The sequence below is a fragment of the Globicephala melas genome, chromosome 1 (genome assembly GCF_963455315.2).
Source record: "Globicephala melas chromosome 1, mGloMel1.2, whole genome shotgun sequence".
NCBI classification, from domain to species: Eukaryota; Metazoa; Chordata; class Mammalia; order Artiodactyla; family Delphinidae; genus Globicephala; species Globicephala melas.
In genome coordinates this window covers 3058220-3075597 of record NC_083314.1, presented here as the reverse complement: position 1 = coordinate 3075597, position 17378 = coordinate 3058220, and positions in this window count along the sequence as shown.

Here is a 17378-nt window from a genome sequence, read left to right as displayed (position 1 = left end):
TTGTCTTACACACCTGGTGTCAGGACTTAATTAAAGAAGGGTAAACTTTAAAGGTTGAGGAGTTTAAATTCCCTGAAGGTACAAATGCTTCTTTACTGCTTCTCTGAACCCATGAAAAATTTCACATAAGAATATTTAAAATTTTAAGAGAACTTACATATTACTTACTTCTAGAAAGCTTCTAGATTGTAAGTTAACACCATCCCATCCATTTTAAGAATATTTTTAAAAAGTATTTGACCAAGAGCCAGCCTGTGGTTAAATCTAAATTGTGTAACATAGCAAAGAGCCCTTTCAGTCTTAATAAAGTAGTGTGACAGTCACTGCCCGAAGTAAGAGGCTATGTCACCCCCAGGTACGTCCCCTTCAAGGAGTTCCTCAGAGGAGCTAGGATATTGGTGAGAAAATTGTTTGGCAAGGTAAAAGGAAGTTAAAGGTGGAGACCACAAAGCTAATGTGTTAACTCTTTGAGTCTATCAACATCCAGGGAAGTTTATCTGCCAAGACCCTGCATTACCTACATTAGAAAGTCCTAACTTCTTGGCATGTGACATTCAAGGCCATTGGCTTCAGAACTGTCACCTGAAGCCAACTGTAGAGTCTTAGTTCCTATCTCCTCTCTGTAGACCCACCAACTACTCATTGGGGATGTGGTGGGCACATTACATCAGTTCATACACCCATGAGATTGGTCCCCCTCCCTGGCCTCTTCCTGAAACATTCTCTGGCATTCCTGACAACTGCTCTTCACCCTTCCAGACTCAGATCAAAGTTTACCACCTTGATGACACTTTCCCTGAAACTTAGGCAGTATTAGTCACTTAGCTCTTTGTGTACTATTTACTATATAGCACTCGTTACATTTTTACTGTAACTATTTATATTTTTTCCTGACAATACCAGACAGTACAAAAGGCAAGGATATTATGTTATTCATCTTTGAATCCACCAAATTTATCACAGTATTTATCAAAGTGGCCTTTAGGGTATCATTAGGGTATATATGAAAAAAGTTCAAATTATGCTTGAAAATTATTCTATTAAAGAAAATTAAACAGGTTTATTTCCTATAGGACTTCTTAGAATCCCCAATATGCTAATTTACACTAATTTATACTTAATATGCTAGGTAGCATAACATGCTGGATTTCAGTTCTTTGGTTATGGAGTCCTATGTAGAAGAAATCTTTCCTATAGAACATACCTTGCCAGTTGCCTTCTTAGGACATGGTAGATACCCTGAAAATGTTTGTTAAATAAATAAGAATTATTTTTTTATACTATAAGCTATTTATTTTATCATAGAGTTTGGATTTCTCTGTGGAAATACTGCTCAGTGGTTAACCTGTTCATTTGGAAAATTACTATTTCTGCCTTTTCTGGGCAATGGGATTTATGGCAAATCATACAACTTGTATGCATCTCTATCTTCCTATGTTTGGAGCAGGTAATAATCACCTCGACAGTGCTTGGGAATAGTTTTGAAGTGCTCTATCCTGCTGAAGTGCAACTTGCAGTGAAGACATATGATTATTGACTAAAGCCATTATATAAAAAAATAACAGCTTGCTCGGCTATGGATAAAAAGACCTGGTCTGTGTCATTTTGCCTGAGATATAATCACTATTTTTGGCCATCATGAATAAGCCTTTCATTTTGGTTTAGTGGTAGTTCTTATATAGAGCAAACCATTTCCTTGAAAAAAAAAAAAGTCTCCTTACCCTAAACTGTCTACCATAACTAATTCTTTCAAAGTCATCGGGAAAAAATAGACATATTTTCTGACTTTGGTGTCTGGCTCAAGATCTCTCTAAGTTCCCTGAATATATTTAATTAAAACCTTCATATAAAAATCACATGAAACAGATTTTTGAAGCCCTATAATCTGGGCTATTTGTAGGAGCCATCACCTTGCTATAGACAGACTTCTCTTGGTGGAAAACCCTCTTAACCAATTGCCAACTAAGGGTCACTTAGAAGTATGCTGGGCCCAGTTTTTCATTACTTCTTATTTCACTGTGGGTTTTTCTTATACTTTTAAGCTAGCCATTAACCCCATAATTAAAATGTCTTTCAAATAAGGAAAAACAAATGTTTGTGTATTTTTCACTCAACTACAAATTAAATGCATCTTTCCTTCTGTTGCTGATAAAATTTTAATATTTTAGTTAGTTCTTAAATGCATATTTCTAACTAGATAGATTAGATGAAGTAGGGCCATTTCACACTAAGGGAGCTTGTTGACAAGAATATCTGACCCTGGATATTTCAATTCCCCACCTGGAGGCTAAACTTCTGAACTGTTTATCCACTGTCATGGTCTTTGTTCTTTGTATTTCCTGGAAAGTGGTATCCATGGAGAACAACTGTTGCAACAAAACAATCGAATTCTATTGCATTTTTCTATTGTATTTGGTGAACTTTGTGGGGGGGGTGCCTGTGAAACCAACATATTCACTCATACTAACTAAATGAAAATTATTAAATTTGCATTCCATGACTCATTCGCTAAGTATTTACCACAGACCTACTGTGAGCCGGGCGACACTCTAGGCACTAAAGATACAGCAAGGAACCAAACTGACACAGTCTCTTCCCTGATCAAACTTGCATCCTGCTCTTTTGCTCAGCAAAATATGCTTTTTCTTCTGCTTCTCCTCTAGACCTAAGTATCCCTTTCCAACTTGTTACTTTTGTCCTGTGAAGTGCTTCAATTTTCTGTTTCTTTGAACCAATTCAGCTCTGGAATGAGAAAAATAATAATGCTAAACTCCATGAAACTGAGCAGAGACTCAGGTGATAACTTATAGGGGGAAACGAAATGATTTCCCTCCATTTACAATGGCTTGAAGTTAGCATGTATCTAAAGTAAGCTCACATGCCTGACCATGATCACTAAGGTAAACAGACTTTATACCCAGTCTCCCAGCCTTCCAAATCTCTGTTCAGTAAGAGACCACCCTTTGTAACATTTTCACTCAAAACTATTTCTGAACCTTGTTCTAATTTCTCATGCATAAAAGTACACAGAAATGTATGTGTATGTGTCAATCCCAATCTTCCAATTTATTGACACATACAAACTACTATATATAAAATAGATTACTAATAAGGACCTACTGTATAGCACAGGGAACTCTATTCAATACTCTGTAATGACCTTTATGGAAAAAGAATCTAAAAAAGAGCCAATATAGGTATATATATAACTGATTCACATTTCTGTACACCTGAAACTAATACAACATTGTATATCAACTATACCTCAATAAAATTTTAGAAAAGAACACACAGGAGACTGGGAATTCATAGAGTATAATTTTGCCTCAGATAAGTCCCTCTAGTATTGGTCTGAACTTTGCTCCCTCATGATACACACTGTTAAGGGAGACCTTATAACCTTGTAGATTTAGATTCATCATTTTAGAGCCAGAGGAGACAACAGGGAACTTGTCCCCATCTCAGTTCTTTGTCCAGGCTGTATCCTCTTTATTCCCAAGTGTCCTTCATCAACACGGAGAACACTCTGCAAATCTATGCAGCAGCCTATTATGATGATGAACCACTGACATTTGCATTTGTAAAACTAGTAGTTCAAATGTACATTTTTGTTTTAAAAACAGTGAAAGTTTAATTTCACAGGGAGATTATAAAGTTTCTTTTCCCCACCTCTGACAGCGCTGGCTTCAATCTACTAAGCAAATAAGCTGTTCAGTTATTTAGGAATATGTCTTAACACCAATCCGAAGCCTTCACTTTTTCCTTCTCCTTTAGAAACCTCTCTCTGTTCCTTCATGCTCCTCATCTCCTCAACTGGAGGATCTAATTTGTCTTCTTTCAAAGTCTATTTCCCTCTGCTCTTCTCCAGCCCCCAACCAATTACAACACTCCTCAGCTACTTGACAATTATAAATAAGTGCTTTGATCTGTCTGCCTTTGTGTTTGCTAGGAAATGGGTCACACTTCCTTTAGAAAGTATAATTAAAGACTTGTTCTAGTCAAAATAAAATACTCCATAATGAGCTTCCACAAGTGGCTGGCCAGTAACAGAGTGCGTGTTGGTGTGTGTGTGTTCAGGCGCGCGCGTGCGTGCGTGCGTGCGTGTGTGTGTGTGTGTGTGTGAACTTTAACACCCTGAGAGTCACACATTCTATTAGGGAGGGCTGGAAAGGCAAATGGGCTTTGGGGATCTATAAATGTGCCACTTACCTCTACGGACAGCACTGCAATTTCTCTAAGGCTCACTTCTAAGTAAACAAAAGCGGCTGTGACAGAAGTTCCTAAATTTTGGGTGTTTTTCATTTTTTATTGAAATACAGTTGGCTTACAATGTTGTGTTAGTTTCAAGGGTACAGAAAAGTGATTCAGTTTTATATATATATATGAATACTCATATATATTTTTTCTTAGATTCTTTTCCATTATAGGTTATTACAAGATATTGAGTATAGTTCCCTGTGCTACACAGTAGGTCCTTGTTGGTTATCTATTTTATATATAGTAGTGTGTATATGTTAATCCTAAACTCGTAATTTATTCCTTCCCCTTCTGCTTTCCCCTTTGCTAACCATAAGTTTGTTTTCTATGTCTGTGAGTCTATTTTTGTTTTGTAAATAAGTTCATTGTATCATTTGTTTTAGATTCCACATATAAGTGATATCATATGATATTTGTCTTTGTCTGACTTACTTCACTTAGTATGATAATCTCCAGGTCCACCCATGTTGCTGCAAATGGCATTAATTCATCCATTTTTTATGGCTGAGTAACATTCCATTGTATATATGTGCCACATCTTCTTTATCCATTCATTTGTCAATGGACACTTAGGTTGCTTCCATGTCCTGGTTATTGTAAATATTGCTTCTATGAACATCGAGGTGCATGTTATCTTTTCGATTATCATCTTCTCTGGATATATGCCCAGGAGTCAGATCACTGGGTCATACAATTTTGGATTGAAGCTGTGCCAGAGGCAGGACAGATGGGAGGAGTGTCGGGTGGTCGCTACTTCTGCACTGACTCTTCTTATTATTGGGGCATAGCCGGCATAGGTTGGGTTCTCTGGCTGAAGATACTGAGTTTGGAGTGCACAATGTTTACTATAAACACCTGTGAAGGTAAGGTGGAAAACCAAGATCTGGTGGGGGTGGGGGGAATCAAACTGCACTAACCATAATGTGGGCCCAACAAAGCCGCTTCTAAACTTGTACCCATGCACCCAAACTCTGGTGAAAGAATTAGGCTTTAGAGTGTCAGTGTTGGACTGAAATGGCTGAGCCTTTATTTTTCTCTGAACCAGTCACCAGATTCTAGCAGCCCTGGGGAGGGAAGACGCTAACAAGTAGGGACTGCCTACCGACCACAGCTGAGCAACAAGTTCTTCCTTGGAGGGGGATCTGAGTGGTGCATCTTTGTGCCTCCACAACAGCTAAGCAAAACTGATTACAAACATAGACGCACATAGGAATAATTTCAAAAGAATGTGTCTCCAAGTTTGACAACACAACGGGACTCTTCTCCTGCAGAGCCAGCTAAATAGAGTAAGTCACTGATTCCGTCGCGTTACGTGAGGGACCGTGACACCTCCTGTACACCCCTGGAACTTATAGCTTCCAGATGGATCCAGTAGCCTTCCTGTGGAAGCACAGCAGGCTGTCAACTTAACCCAGGAGTTCTCTCGACTATTACCTGTAGGCAAGGGAAGCAGTCTTCCTATATGGTTTTACTCAGTTATGCAATCACTCACTTGCTCATTTATGCAGTAAATAATTCACTCATCCTTCCTTCTGCCTACTTCAAGAGTGTATCTGAGTAACGTGGAACCATCAAATTTCCTTAGAGGTCAACCTCCTCTTCCATAGGTGCCCAGACTAAAAATCATGCAAATGTACCCAAGGCCTCCCATCTAATCACTGTCTAAATTACGACCAGAAGTCCTTGTGTTTGACTCTTAATCCATTGTCACCAGACCTAATTCCTCCCAGAGTCGAAAACATTACTAAACTATAATACTATAATGGAAATACTATACTATATACTAATACTAATACTATACTATACTATACTATACTAATACTATACTATACTATACTAATACTATATACTAATATTATAATACTATAATGGAAAATGTAATCAAATTAACTTTATTCAACATTATCTCCTAAAAATTCCTCTGTAATAAAGAGTTTAAACTCAAGCCATAATTTATCTTCATATCAAATTATTTAGCTCTAATAGAGCAAATATATTTAAACACACACAGAGGTTTGCTCAGTGTATACAATAAATATAATAATATTAATGAATAATAAATGCATTATTAAATCAGTCCACTTAATTTATGATGACCATATCCAAACAAATATATCTAAGTGAATCATGTCATACTTCCATGTCTTGACTATCATTCCAGATCCCTATGGCTGAATTGCTTGACAGTGATACTAACTGAATTGATTGGCGATTTACCAATCCATTTTTTTTTTGAATATCCAGCTCCATGTAAATGTGGATTCTATATGACTTAATAGGATCATATGGTCCTAGGAAGAAAGGTGTGCCTGGTTCTAGTTCTATTTATTCATATGTTGTATTCTAAGTAAACACCAAAAAAATTAATTCTGCTAACAATGATTACCATTATTGGGTATTCACCACATGCTTTAGAAATTGCATCAGATTGTATACGTGTATATATAACAGTACACTTAATGTATCTTTTTTATGTGTGTATATTAATATAATTTAATAAAATAAAAAATTATTTAAAATTTATAAATATTTAAAATTTGTAATAAATATTTAATAAAATATTGATAGATATTATCTCCATACCAACTTTCCTAAGATGAATTACTATCCTCATTTCACACTTTATATAGGAAGGGTAGGCTTAGGGATTTTAATAATTTGCCCAAGGTCACAAAACTAGTAAGTGACAGAGCCAGGATATCAATCCAGGTAGACTCGGCCTGAAAGTCTTCACTTGTTTCCCATTATTATGCTTGGGAACCCGGACCCACATTTTCTGGGTGATTCACTGAATCTCGTATTATTTTGCCTCCAGTAGCAAATCCTCCAAAGTGGAGTTGTTAGAAACTAGGGCTCTTGGATGTCCTGAGCACTCAGCTCATAGCCACGTGGCTTTTCCTGTCATAGAAAGGCTCAAATATATTTTAGATAATAATAAATCTACTTGGGAAAATAGGTCTCGTAAGAATAGCGCTCTTTAAAGACCTTGCATTAACTCGTTATCCATCTATCTGTTAGAGTTGTATATATCCTGATTCCAGCCTCATACATGGACGGTGTACGAGTTGCTTCTGTTGACTGTGTTTTTAGGAGCCCAAAGATTAAAATCGCATTGTACAGACAGGATATAAACAGGTGAAAAGTTCACTAAATAAACAATCAAAATAGCAATAAAGGACCTAGAACATTCACCGTGTCCAGATATGGATGAGAGAGACAATGGAGGTCAGCAGAGACGGATATAGACTGAAAGAGAAATACGTCACTGGAATAAACTGACCTGACCATTTCAAACATTTAAAGGTGTGGATAAAATGTTGACAGGTAAAGAGGGAGGGCTAAGATTGTGGATTGAGGCCAGAATATGGAGGATCTTCCATATGAGGTCAGGAAGTTTGGATTTTGTCCTATAAACCCGGAGACATTAAGTGTGACCACGTAGGACTGAAATTATCAAAGTAATGCAGTAGGAATATTAGTTTGGTGACCATGTGGAAGGTTACCGAAAATGGAAGAAATAGGGAATTTATGGTGGAGTGGCAGTGCCAGCCTGAGTGTAAAAAGTGATGGGTGGACGGCTCTCTAAGGTGAGTCCAGGGGAAGGAGGTATAGGTTTGTGAGTCTCACAGATATACTGACTTCTCTAAATGTTGATCTTGTGAAATTCAAATTACTGTTGCCTTAGATTAGCGAGGACAACTGACGACATCTGGAGAGATTTGGGTTAGTCACATCTCCGGGGCCATTAGAGGCACCTAGTTGGTAGAGGCCAGGGATGCAGCTAAACATCCTACAATGGATAGTCCAGCACGACACCCCCCCCTCCTTCATCAAGGGAGAATTTTTGGTTCAAACTGTCAATAGTGCTGAGGTGGAGAAACCCTGCCTTAGAGTGGAGTGGTCTGCATTGCTGTTTTTTTGAGCTTGCTGTATTTACCACGTACATTTTTTTTTCTCAAGAAGCTCATCCTTTAATAGAAGCATAAAATTATCTTGTTTGGATAAATATTTCATAATAAATTCTAATAGAAGGAGAGTGCTTTTAAAAACCTACTTATAGGGAATTACTGGAGTGAGGCAAGGAAAGAATGATTTTTCTGGTCCTTCTTACAATGGTCCTTATATTAAAACATCTCAATGACACTACATGAGGAAAATGTATAAAAAGGAGAACTCTTGACTATGTCTGTTCTATAGGAACTGATCCATCCTCTCTTTTTATAGCAAATCAAATGTCCTTTGCAGGTCCACCCTTGACATAACCCAAAAGCTGTGATAGATAAGGAGAGAATAAGCATATGAGTGGCACTGCAGATTCTTTGGTCCAACCTGAGGCAAAATGATGCCCTGACTAAAGGTTTGTTTATTTCCCTGAGGTCCAACCTGAGGCAAAATGATGCCCTGACTAAAGGTTTGTTTATTTCCCTGAGGTCAGTCCCCATAATAGATACCCCTTTTGCCCTTGTATCTGCCCTTCTCACCCTCCTGCAAAGATTTCCCAGATAAAGTACAGAAAAGAAATCGAGGAAGATCTGGGGTAGTGGAGGTGGTGTTTCTCATATGTCAAGAAAGTCCCAGGCCATTTTCATCTTCATTAATAAAATAAAATAAAATAAAAATGCCAAGATAGCATTACCAAAAAAACTTATTTTAATGTAATAATTTAGCAAACTATGACATTTTGTCCAAAGAATACAATACTGTTCACAGGGATATGAGATTTATAAAACTATTCATTTATAGTCTATCTCAGAGAGTATGATCTGATAATGGGATGATGGGACCAGGTTGAAAGTTGTACAATAAAAAACGTCTTCTTTCAAACCTGAGCATCTCCGGAATGTATCTTTATCATTTCAAGATAGTATCAAAATGTCTAAATTTGTTAATTGAGTTAGTTAGTAGTGAACTCTGGACACTCCCTCCCACCGGAACCCTCACGGGCTCTGAAGGAAGGAGGAAGGATGGAGAAGAGCACTGAGAAATGGCAGGTGAGCAAAGAGACACTCCGTGGTCCTCCTCCAGACTCCAAGTGTTGGTGAGTGCACAAGATTGTGTTGAAAAGGGAGTGGCTGTCAATCACCACCAAAGTGGATGTGGCTGGTTTGACTGCCTAAGGGGGGAACACCCTAAACTGGAAAAAAAAATCAATTTGAAAACTAATATCGCTCATTTATTCATTTAAGCTATTTTAATTTTATAAATTACTGTTTTAATTTTCTTGATCACTATGAACAGTGACTTTCACACTATTAGAGATGTGGGAGATTTCCCACTTTCATTGTACTTTTCTAGATCTGGGAACACCAACTCCCTACCTTCCCAGGATACCCCATGGCTGATGGAGTATCCTGATGCATATCCTGAGCTCTCCTCAGTCTAACCCTGCACACATTTCTGGACCTCCAACTATAATTTCCTCACTTACGATACAAATAAAATTATTTTCATTGAAAGAACAGGGCAAAGGAAAGAGATAACAATTGAGTCTATCAGGTGCTGGACCAGTTTCGGCACATTGTCACATTTATCCCGCCTCAGAAATCCATGAGATGGCTGTAATTAGCACTATTTTGCAGATGAGGAATCTGGGGCTCAGAGATGAACATGTGAAACTTTGTAAAAATAATGAGTAGTGGGGCTAGATTTAAGTCTGTCTGCCCCTCCAACTTCTGCTCTTTCCACTTTTCAGCACCCCCTTCTTTTAATTTAGGAAATAAAACTTCTGTTCCAGCCTAAAGGAATGACCAGCATTAGTTGGTGGACACAGAGCATTTAGAAAAGGAACTGAAAGCTTTCCTGCAGCCTCTGAAATCACAGTGAGTGGCCAGTAGTGCACCTCCTGCAATGGGGACAATAGCTCAGAAATTCCATCCCTCAGCTGGAGAATCTTCCCACAACACAGAGATCTGTGGTTGTTTCCATCTGACATTTCGGTACCTGAGGAGGGAGCCTTAATGATCACGTCTGCAATTGCTGGAGGTTTGGAGCTCAGCTTATCTAACCCTTCACTTAACAAATACAGCCAATGGGATCCAGTGGGGTGAAGTGACCTCCCCAAGGTCACACAGCTAAGAAGGAAAGGGACGGACAGGAGACCAGGAAAATCAACAAGCTTGATACATGTGGAAGTTCTCTATGACTACTCTATATGTTAATATGAGACTTTGCTGAAACAGAAAATAAATGACCACCTGAGTGTCTTATATAACACAGAACTTAAATGTATTTTAAAGTGTTGATCATGATTCTAACATTTAAAAGTTTAAAGCAGTAAAAATGCTGACAAAGATCAAATACTGTAATCCAAAAAAATCATTAAATACACTTGGAAGACTTAAGAGTGTAACCTGAACAGGATCTTGAAGACGCCTTGGGACGTGTATAGGACACGAACAGGAAACGTCTGCCTGGTACCAAATGTCCCTCCTCCGTCATCCATGGTGACAGCATCAATTATGACCCTCGTTTGCCCCCGAGACCTCACATGACCTCGGAGTCCTTCTGAGCACTGTCCTCCCGGGCTCCACTAAGAAATGAAGTGACTTGGCATGCAAGATTCAAACTGTTTTCATCCCTGAGCTACCAGCGAGAGAAAATGGGCCAAAAAGACATCCACGTGGGACGACATGGGCCGGTCAAGGGGAGTAAAGTCGACTAGGGTACCTGCATCCAGCTTCCAAACCGCAGAGTGTGAAATTAGCATGAGGAAGGCTCTGACCAAAAGCTTCGAGCAGCTTTGTTCTTGGATAAGTCTTCCCCGTATTACAAGTCATCGCTCCAAGAATCTCATAGCACATTTTTGAGAAATGTTTGAATTCCTGGACCATTACCCCTTTGTCCGTCAGTGAAGACATGGTTTCCTCTTTGCTTCCCGCATTTTGAACAGGGCAGTTTGAAAGGTTTGAACGTGTGCTGAGAGATTGGGACAGGACTCACTTATAGACTGAGGTACTCAGACAATTCTACATCAAGCTACTCCTCAGCATCTGCACATGCCCAGATGTCTGAACAAGTAAAGACCTTTTTTTTTTTTTTTTAAAGAGCATTTTCAGCAGCTTCAAATTTCTATGCATTATACATTCCTGGAACCCTGATAACTTCCAAATTGAAGCACTCTGGAAAATTTGAAGAGCTTGAATAATTTTAAATTGCTCTGTACATGGCTCAGAGCTTCTATACTTCACCAGTTGGAGAACCCTCTAGGATTTTGAAGCATTTCAATAATTTTAAATCAAAGCATGTGCATCTAGGCTTAATTGTGTATTTGAAGTTTGACTTGTAGTCACCTCACACACGCCAACTGAGAAATAAAGACAATTTTCATTCTGAGACATTTTTCATCACTCACTTTCATCTTCAAGGGTGTTTTTAGTTGGGTTTCTCTCTTCTGTTTGTGATTAAATCAACATGGCCAAAGTAACACAGGCTGAAGAGGTACGTCTGCTCCACAAACAACTTAACCTTGACTGTGTCTGCTACACTTGAACTTGAAAATGTCAGCACAGCAATGTGCTTTGCTCAAAAAATTAAAGCCACATTAGCACTAAGGTTGACATTTGGCTGTTACACTAAATATCACAACTGGAGAGATTTGACAGCCATGATAAAACCTCTCCTGGTTTCTAAATTGAACTAGCTATGATCACGAGAGACGGGGAGAGAGATATTCAAAATGTGAGGCACTAAAGAGCTTTTATTTTAAAAGGTACAAATGATTGAATTTAGGGTAAAAAGAAGCCCCTGAGGTTACTTATCAAGTCTACAGAGTTATACTACCTGCCTAAATGAGTGAATAAAACCTGTGTACGTTGTAATTTTGGATGCACTGAATTAGCTAGCCTCCTACAACCCTTATAAAGGAAAGACGTTTAAAGTAAAAATGAAATTGAATCTCACAGAATAACTCCATGGGAATTCTCCACATGAACTATTACAGGATATGACCTGTACGATACATCGCCCTACACAGTCATAAATTAAATTTACTGTAACAACCATACAAAGAGAGAAAAAAGAATCACAGAGTCAAACAATAAAAGCAAGACTAAAATTAAGGGTATTGATCATTTGACTCAGAAGTGAGAGCACAAAACCGTAAAGTGATTAATAGTATTATTATTAGTTGAGCTCATCCAGCCTCCTATATTCCCAACAGAAAACTGACATTGTTTTAAAGGTTCCACCAACTGTAATTTTTAATATGTCTTCCAAATGTTTTGTCTCATCAGAAATAATTTTTAATTCAATATAAGGATTTATTTAAAATAACTGTTTAAGTTTCATGTTTGGTGGAGGGAAAGCCCACAGTTCATCTAATTCTGGATTTTTTTTTTTTTTTTTTTTTGGTTGCTTTCCTCTTATATAGAATTCGTAGACAACATAGTGGAGTTGTTTTTTTTTTCCCCCTAAGTAAACATGAGTAAATCAAACCCAGACTCTATTCCCCAAACTGAGAAGATTGGAAAATGTCCTTTCCCACTCCAAGTTCTCAAATGATTAGCCACGGGTGCTTCTTAGCAGCTAGGACAAGGGGAAAAAGAGATACATGGAAAGTATACCTCTGTTTTTAAATAAAAGTAAAGACTTGATTTTAAGTGGAGGTTAGGGTCAGGCCAGGTCAGACGTTTGATTCCCCGGGTCAGGCCTCTTCAGCCTGTGACCTACCAAGACAGGCATCATGTTCTAACTCTTCCCTGACAAAAGCAGCAAAAACAAAGCATTTTAATACAATCGGGACTAATTAGGCTTCCAAGTTAGAATAAAGGGACATTTAAAAAAAAAAAAGACATAAAGCCTTTCTTATTTTATGGCAATTAAAAAGTGCATTGTGATTAAATATGGCACGTGTGAAAGGTGACATGAAGCAAATTATCCTGGTTTCCAAATTTCAGGAAAATCATTTTCCCAAACTAATAGGATTACTCGTCACAAAGAATGTTGAAACTCTGCTGTTTTATATGCCAGCAAATCCAACCAAGGAAAGAAGAAAACAGAAGGAACAGCCTCAAGAAGAAACATAATATAAGAGGCTCATGGAGGGTTGTATTTGGCCCATTATGTACAAGTGAAAAATCCCTTTGTTAACTGTATGTCTTCAACAGACTTTATGGCAAAACCTGACAGACCAGTCTCTGACCAAACAAAATCCCGGACTGGTGTACACTTAGGAGATCTTAGTCTCAGGCTCCATTATTTGCAGGAAAGAAGTGTTTGTGTATATCATGAATAAAAATTATGCATTATTGATTATAGAATGAACATTCCAGCATAAAATGCATGCCACCTCATTTTGAAATTTGAGACTTTCATGCCACAGAATTTCTTTTGTGCCTTTGAGGCATATTTAATTCTTGTGAGGTTCAAGAAATGTTTTGTCTCTTTACTCTGAAATTCCTATTATGCTAACTCTTTAATTTTCAGTAAGTGAAGTTGATCATATTAATCATCCAGTAAAATAATATTGAGGAAATAAAAATTTTAGAAAATACTCAAAATAAAACTGTTGAAGGAATAACTTACATCCTATTACCGTATACATCTTTATAGATAACGCCACTGCAAATATTTTAAAGAAATAGACAAAAAGAAATTTAAAAGTTATTTTTTCTGGTTTCATTATTTCTTTTCATGTCTAAACTCTGGGTACATTATTAAAATAAATTGTTTATTTCTCCATTTGCCTGAGCTGAATTATAATATAATTTTAGTCAAACCTCCCAAAACAGTAAAACCTCACTAACTATGTGACCATCTCCAACAAATGTGCTGGTGGTGTGTGTGTGTATGGGGCTGGTGGGGGGCAAGCTATCATATTCCCTCATCACACGGTTCAGTTAACAGCATAGAAAAGGTTCACAACTCAATGAGCTAACGCAGACCCTAATTTTTTCACACATTTCAGAGTCATTTCTGAAATGGTTGACACAACATAGAACGTAGTCAATGGTAGTAATGATTCCCTTTCTATAAAATGCACACCGGTTCTTATATTTATATGCTGGGCATAGATAAGGACAGTGCAAGTGAATATAGAAAAAGAAAAGATAGGGTAAAGGAGCACTTCGGAAGGCAAAAAAAATAGGTCTTTGTGATGGAATGAACACCCACAAGAAATAAATGGAGAAATCAACATTTAACTTAAAAATTTCAGGAAAAGAACATAAAAAAAAGAATGTATATATATATACATATATATATATGTATGTATAACTGAATCACTTTGCTGTATAGCAGACATTAACACAACATTGTGAATCAACTACACTTCAATTTAAAAAAGTCATAAGAGTGGCAAAAACTTTTCATGGATGGAAGGTGATATTAAAACAAAAGAATGAACTACAAGTGTAGCCTGAGGTATAAGCAGTACATGCGAAGTGTTACCAATATGTGTGCATTTATATTTCATTTCTTTTTCAGGTGGAGAGTCTGAGATACATTTGAAAACCAGGAAACAAGTCAGTGGACAGAGGGAAGGGCTCAGTAAGCCCATCCAGAAAACCAGAGAACATTTTTTTGCATTGTTCACAAACAACAGTGATTAAACCACAAGCCCAGAGAAAGAGTTTTTGGAATAGGTGGCATGTAGATTCCTAGTTCCCTTTCAGTTGTTGGACCAAAGGGTTTCCAAGAACAGATGGGAGAATGTCTAGCATCCTTTTGGCGATCCTAAGAGAAACTCCTTGGATTGTCCATGGGACCTACTGGAGCACTATCTTGGCACACCCCACAGAATATTTGTGTGACACCAATTAATTGGCTTATCTACTCCCACTTTGGGAAGTCACATATACATTAGACTCTGGCCTAGGTAAAAAGAAGACATTTTATTAACATGCTGCAGGTATACTTTGCAGGTCAGGTTGGAACCCCACACTCTGTTGCAGAGATGACCATAAGTAACATGAAAAATTCATGAGTCTCTTCTATGTTGTATTAAGAGAGAGAAAAAAAAAACACTTCCAATTTAGATAGCATTGGTTCAGTGGTTTAGTGAAGTTCACAATTGAGAATTTCAGCCTAATTAGTTTTGACAATCAGATTAACATTAGCTCTAGCTTATATACATTAGCTTTCCTAATACAACTAAGCCTAGAGTGTTGATTTGAACCTCACCATACAGAAACCTATGTAATGCCAATAACATCTTGACATTATTAGGTTGATTCTAATACAAGGGATTTGGAATGCTTTGCAAACATTTTGACCATTGATTACGATTTCAGATTAAGAACCCACAGCAAAATGAGATGTCATCACATTACTTATTTTAGCTACTCAGGGATAAAAGAAAGAATGGGCTATAGGCAGAGACCATATAGGGTGATTTTTCAGGTCCTGAACATCTTGCAACATTGCACACCTCCTTCTTCAACACTTAAAAATATTTTCCTCAAAAGATCTTCATTCTATCCAAAATCCAAACATTAGTCAATCTATTTTGAGTGCCAATTTAGAAGATTTTTAAAAGATATGAATGTGCCTCTCTAGAAAGAGACACGTATTAAGATATCAATAACCATAAAGTCTTTAGGGAAAATTCGTTTACTCGGTTAGTCAGCCAATTATCTCACAAGTTCCAGCGAGCCAGTTTCATTTCAGGGTATGTGGGGAAGTCCAGGCATGATCTGGGCAGAGCAGGATTAAGAGGTCAAGACTACGTGAAGGACCGCATATTGTCCCTCTGTTAGGAGGGGAGAACGAGTCTGGGCGGAGAGTGGACGGTGTCAAAGAAAAGTACATGGCAGAGACAGCATCTCGACAACTCATTCTGGTTATCTGGTGCTGAGAAGTCACTCCATCACACACTGGCTCAGAACAACCACGCTCACTTCATCGTGCCTCATAGTGTCTATGGATCAGGAACTCGGGAAGAACTTGAAAGTGTGGCTTTGGCTCAGAGCCTCTCATGGGGTGAGTCAGCCAGCACCTGGAACTAGAGCAGAACAGTGCGGGGACAGCTGGGGCTGGAGGAGCTTGTCTCTCCACGTGGTCTCAGAAACTCCACGTGATCCCTCAGTCGGGCAACCTTAGGGCAGTTGGACTGTTTACACGTGCATGAAGGTCTAAAGGGTCAGTACTCTGTCTAGTACACAAATTAGAAGCTTAAGAACCTGTTATAATATAGCCTCAGAAAGCCCAGGGCATTGCTTCTGCCATAACTTATTGGTTAAAATAAGTCCCAAAAGTCTCCTCATTGGGAGGAGAGTCAAAGTCACGTTGGAGGAAAAGAAGAAGAGATGGAAGATACTGTGGTCACCATCTTGGGAAAGCAGTTAGCCCTAGCCGAGGACCAGCTCTGGACATCACTTTTAGCTGATGTCATCCATTACATAATCATATATATACTCAGCATAATTACATCTGTATGTGCCAACAGATGCAAGCAAACTGCAGCTCACTAAATCTCTAGGAAAGGATGCTCACTAAAGTCATATAAGATCCAAAGAATAATATCTACAATCAACCAATAATAGTTCACATTTCTTGAAAATGTACTATATGTCAAACACTGTTAAATAGTTCAGATACATTAGATCATTTAATTCCTCGCAATAACCTGTAATAAATATATATATAAGGAATTTGAGATTAGAGAAAAGCATTTTGCTCCCATTTCTGTAGAGTATAACTAAAGTTCCCATGGTCTTTCACACCTGAAGAGAGAGACCTGACAGCTCTAAATTCATAGTCCTAATGGTCTAATCTCAGGAATAGAGACAAATCATAAATTGACTAATTCTTACTAAAATTGCAACACAGAACCAATGCAGCTTAATTACTAATGTGTACCACAAAAAAATGGAGAACGTTTTCTGGGGAGGATATACAATCTGAAGCCTCTGTGATTATAACAATGTCTTTCCTCGAATAAAAACTTACAAGACATGAGATGGTGGATAAACAGAAAATATGCAAAGTGAGGCAGAGAGAAAAAGAGGAGGAAGAGAATGGGCAAAAGTCGTTTTTGAGGAGATAATGGCTGAGAGTTTTCCTAAAGTGATGAAAACACATTGACCCACAGATTCGAGAAGCTCAGGAAACCCCATGAATGAAAACTGGAAAAAAAATAACACACTTAGGCACATCAAAATTCAAATGTTGAAAACCAAAACCAA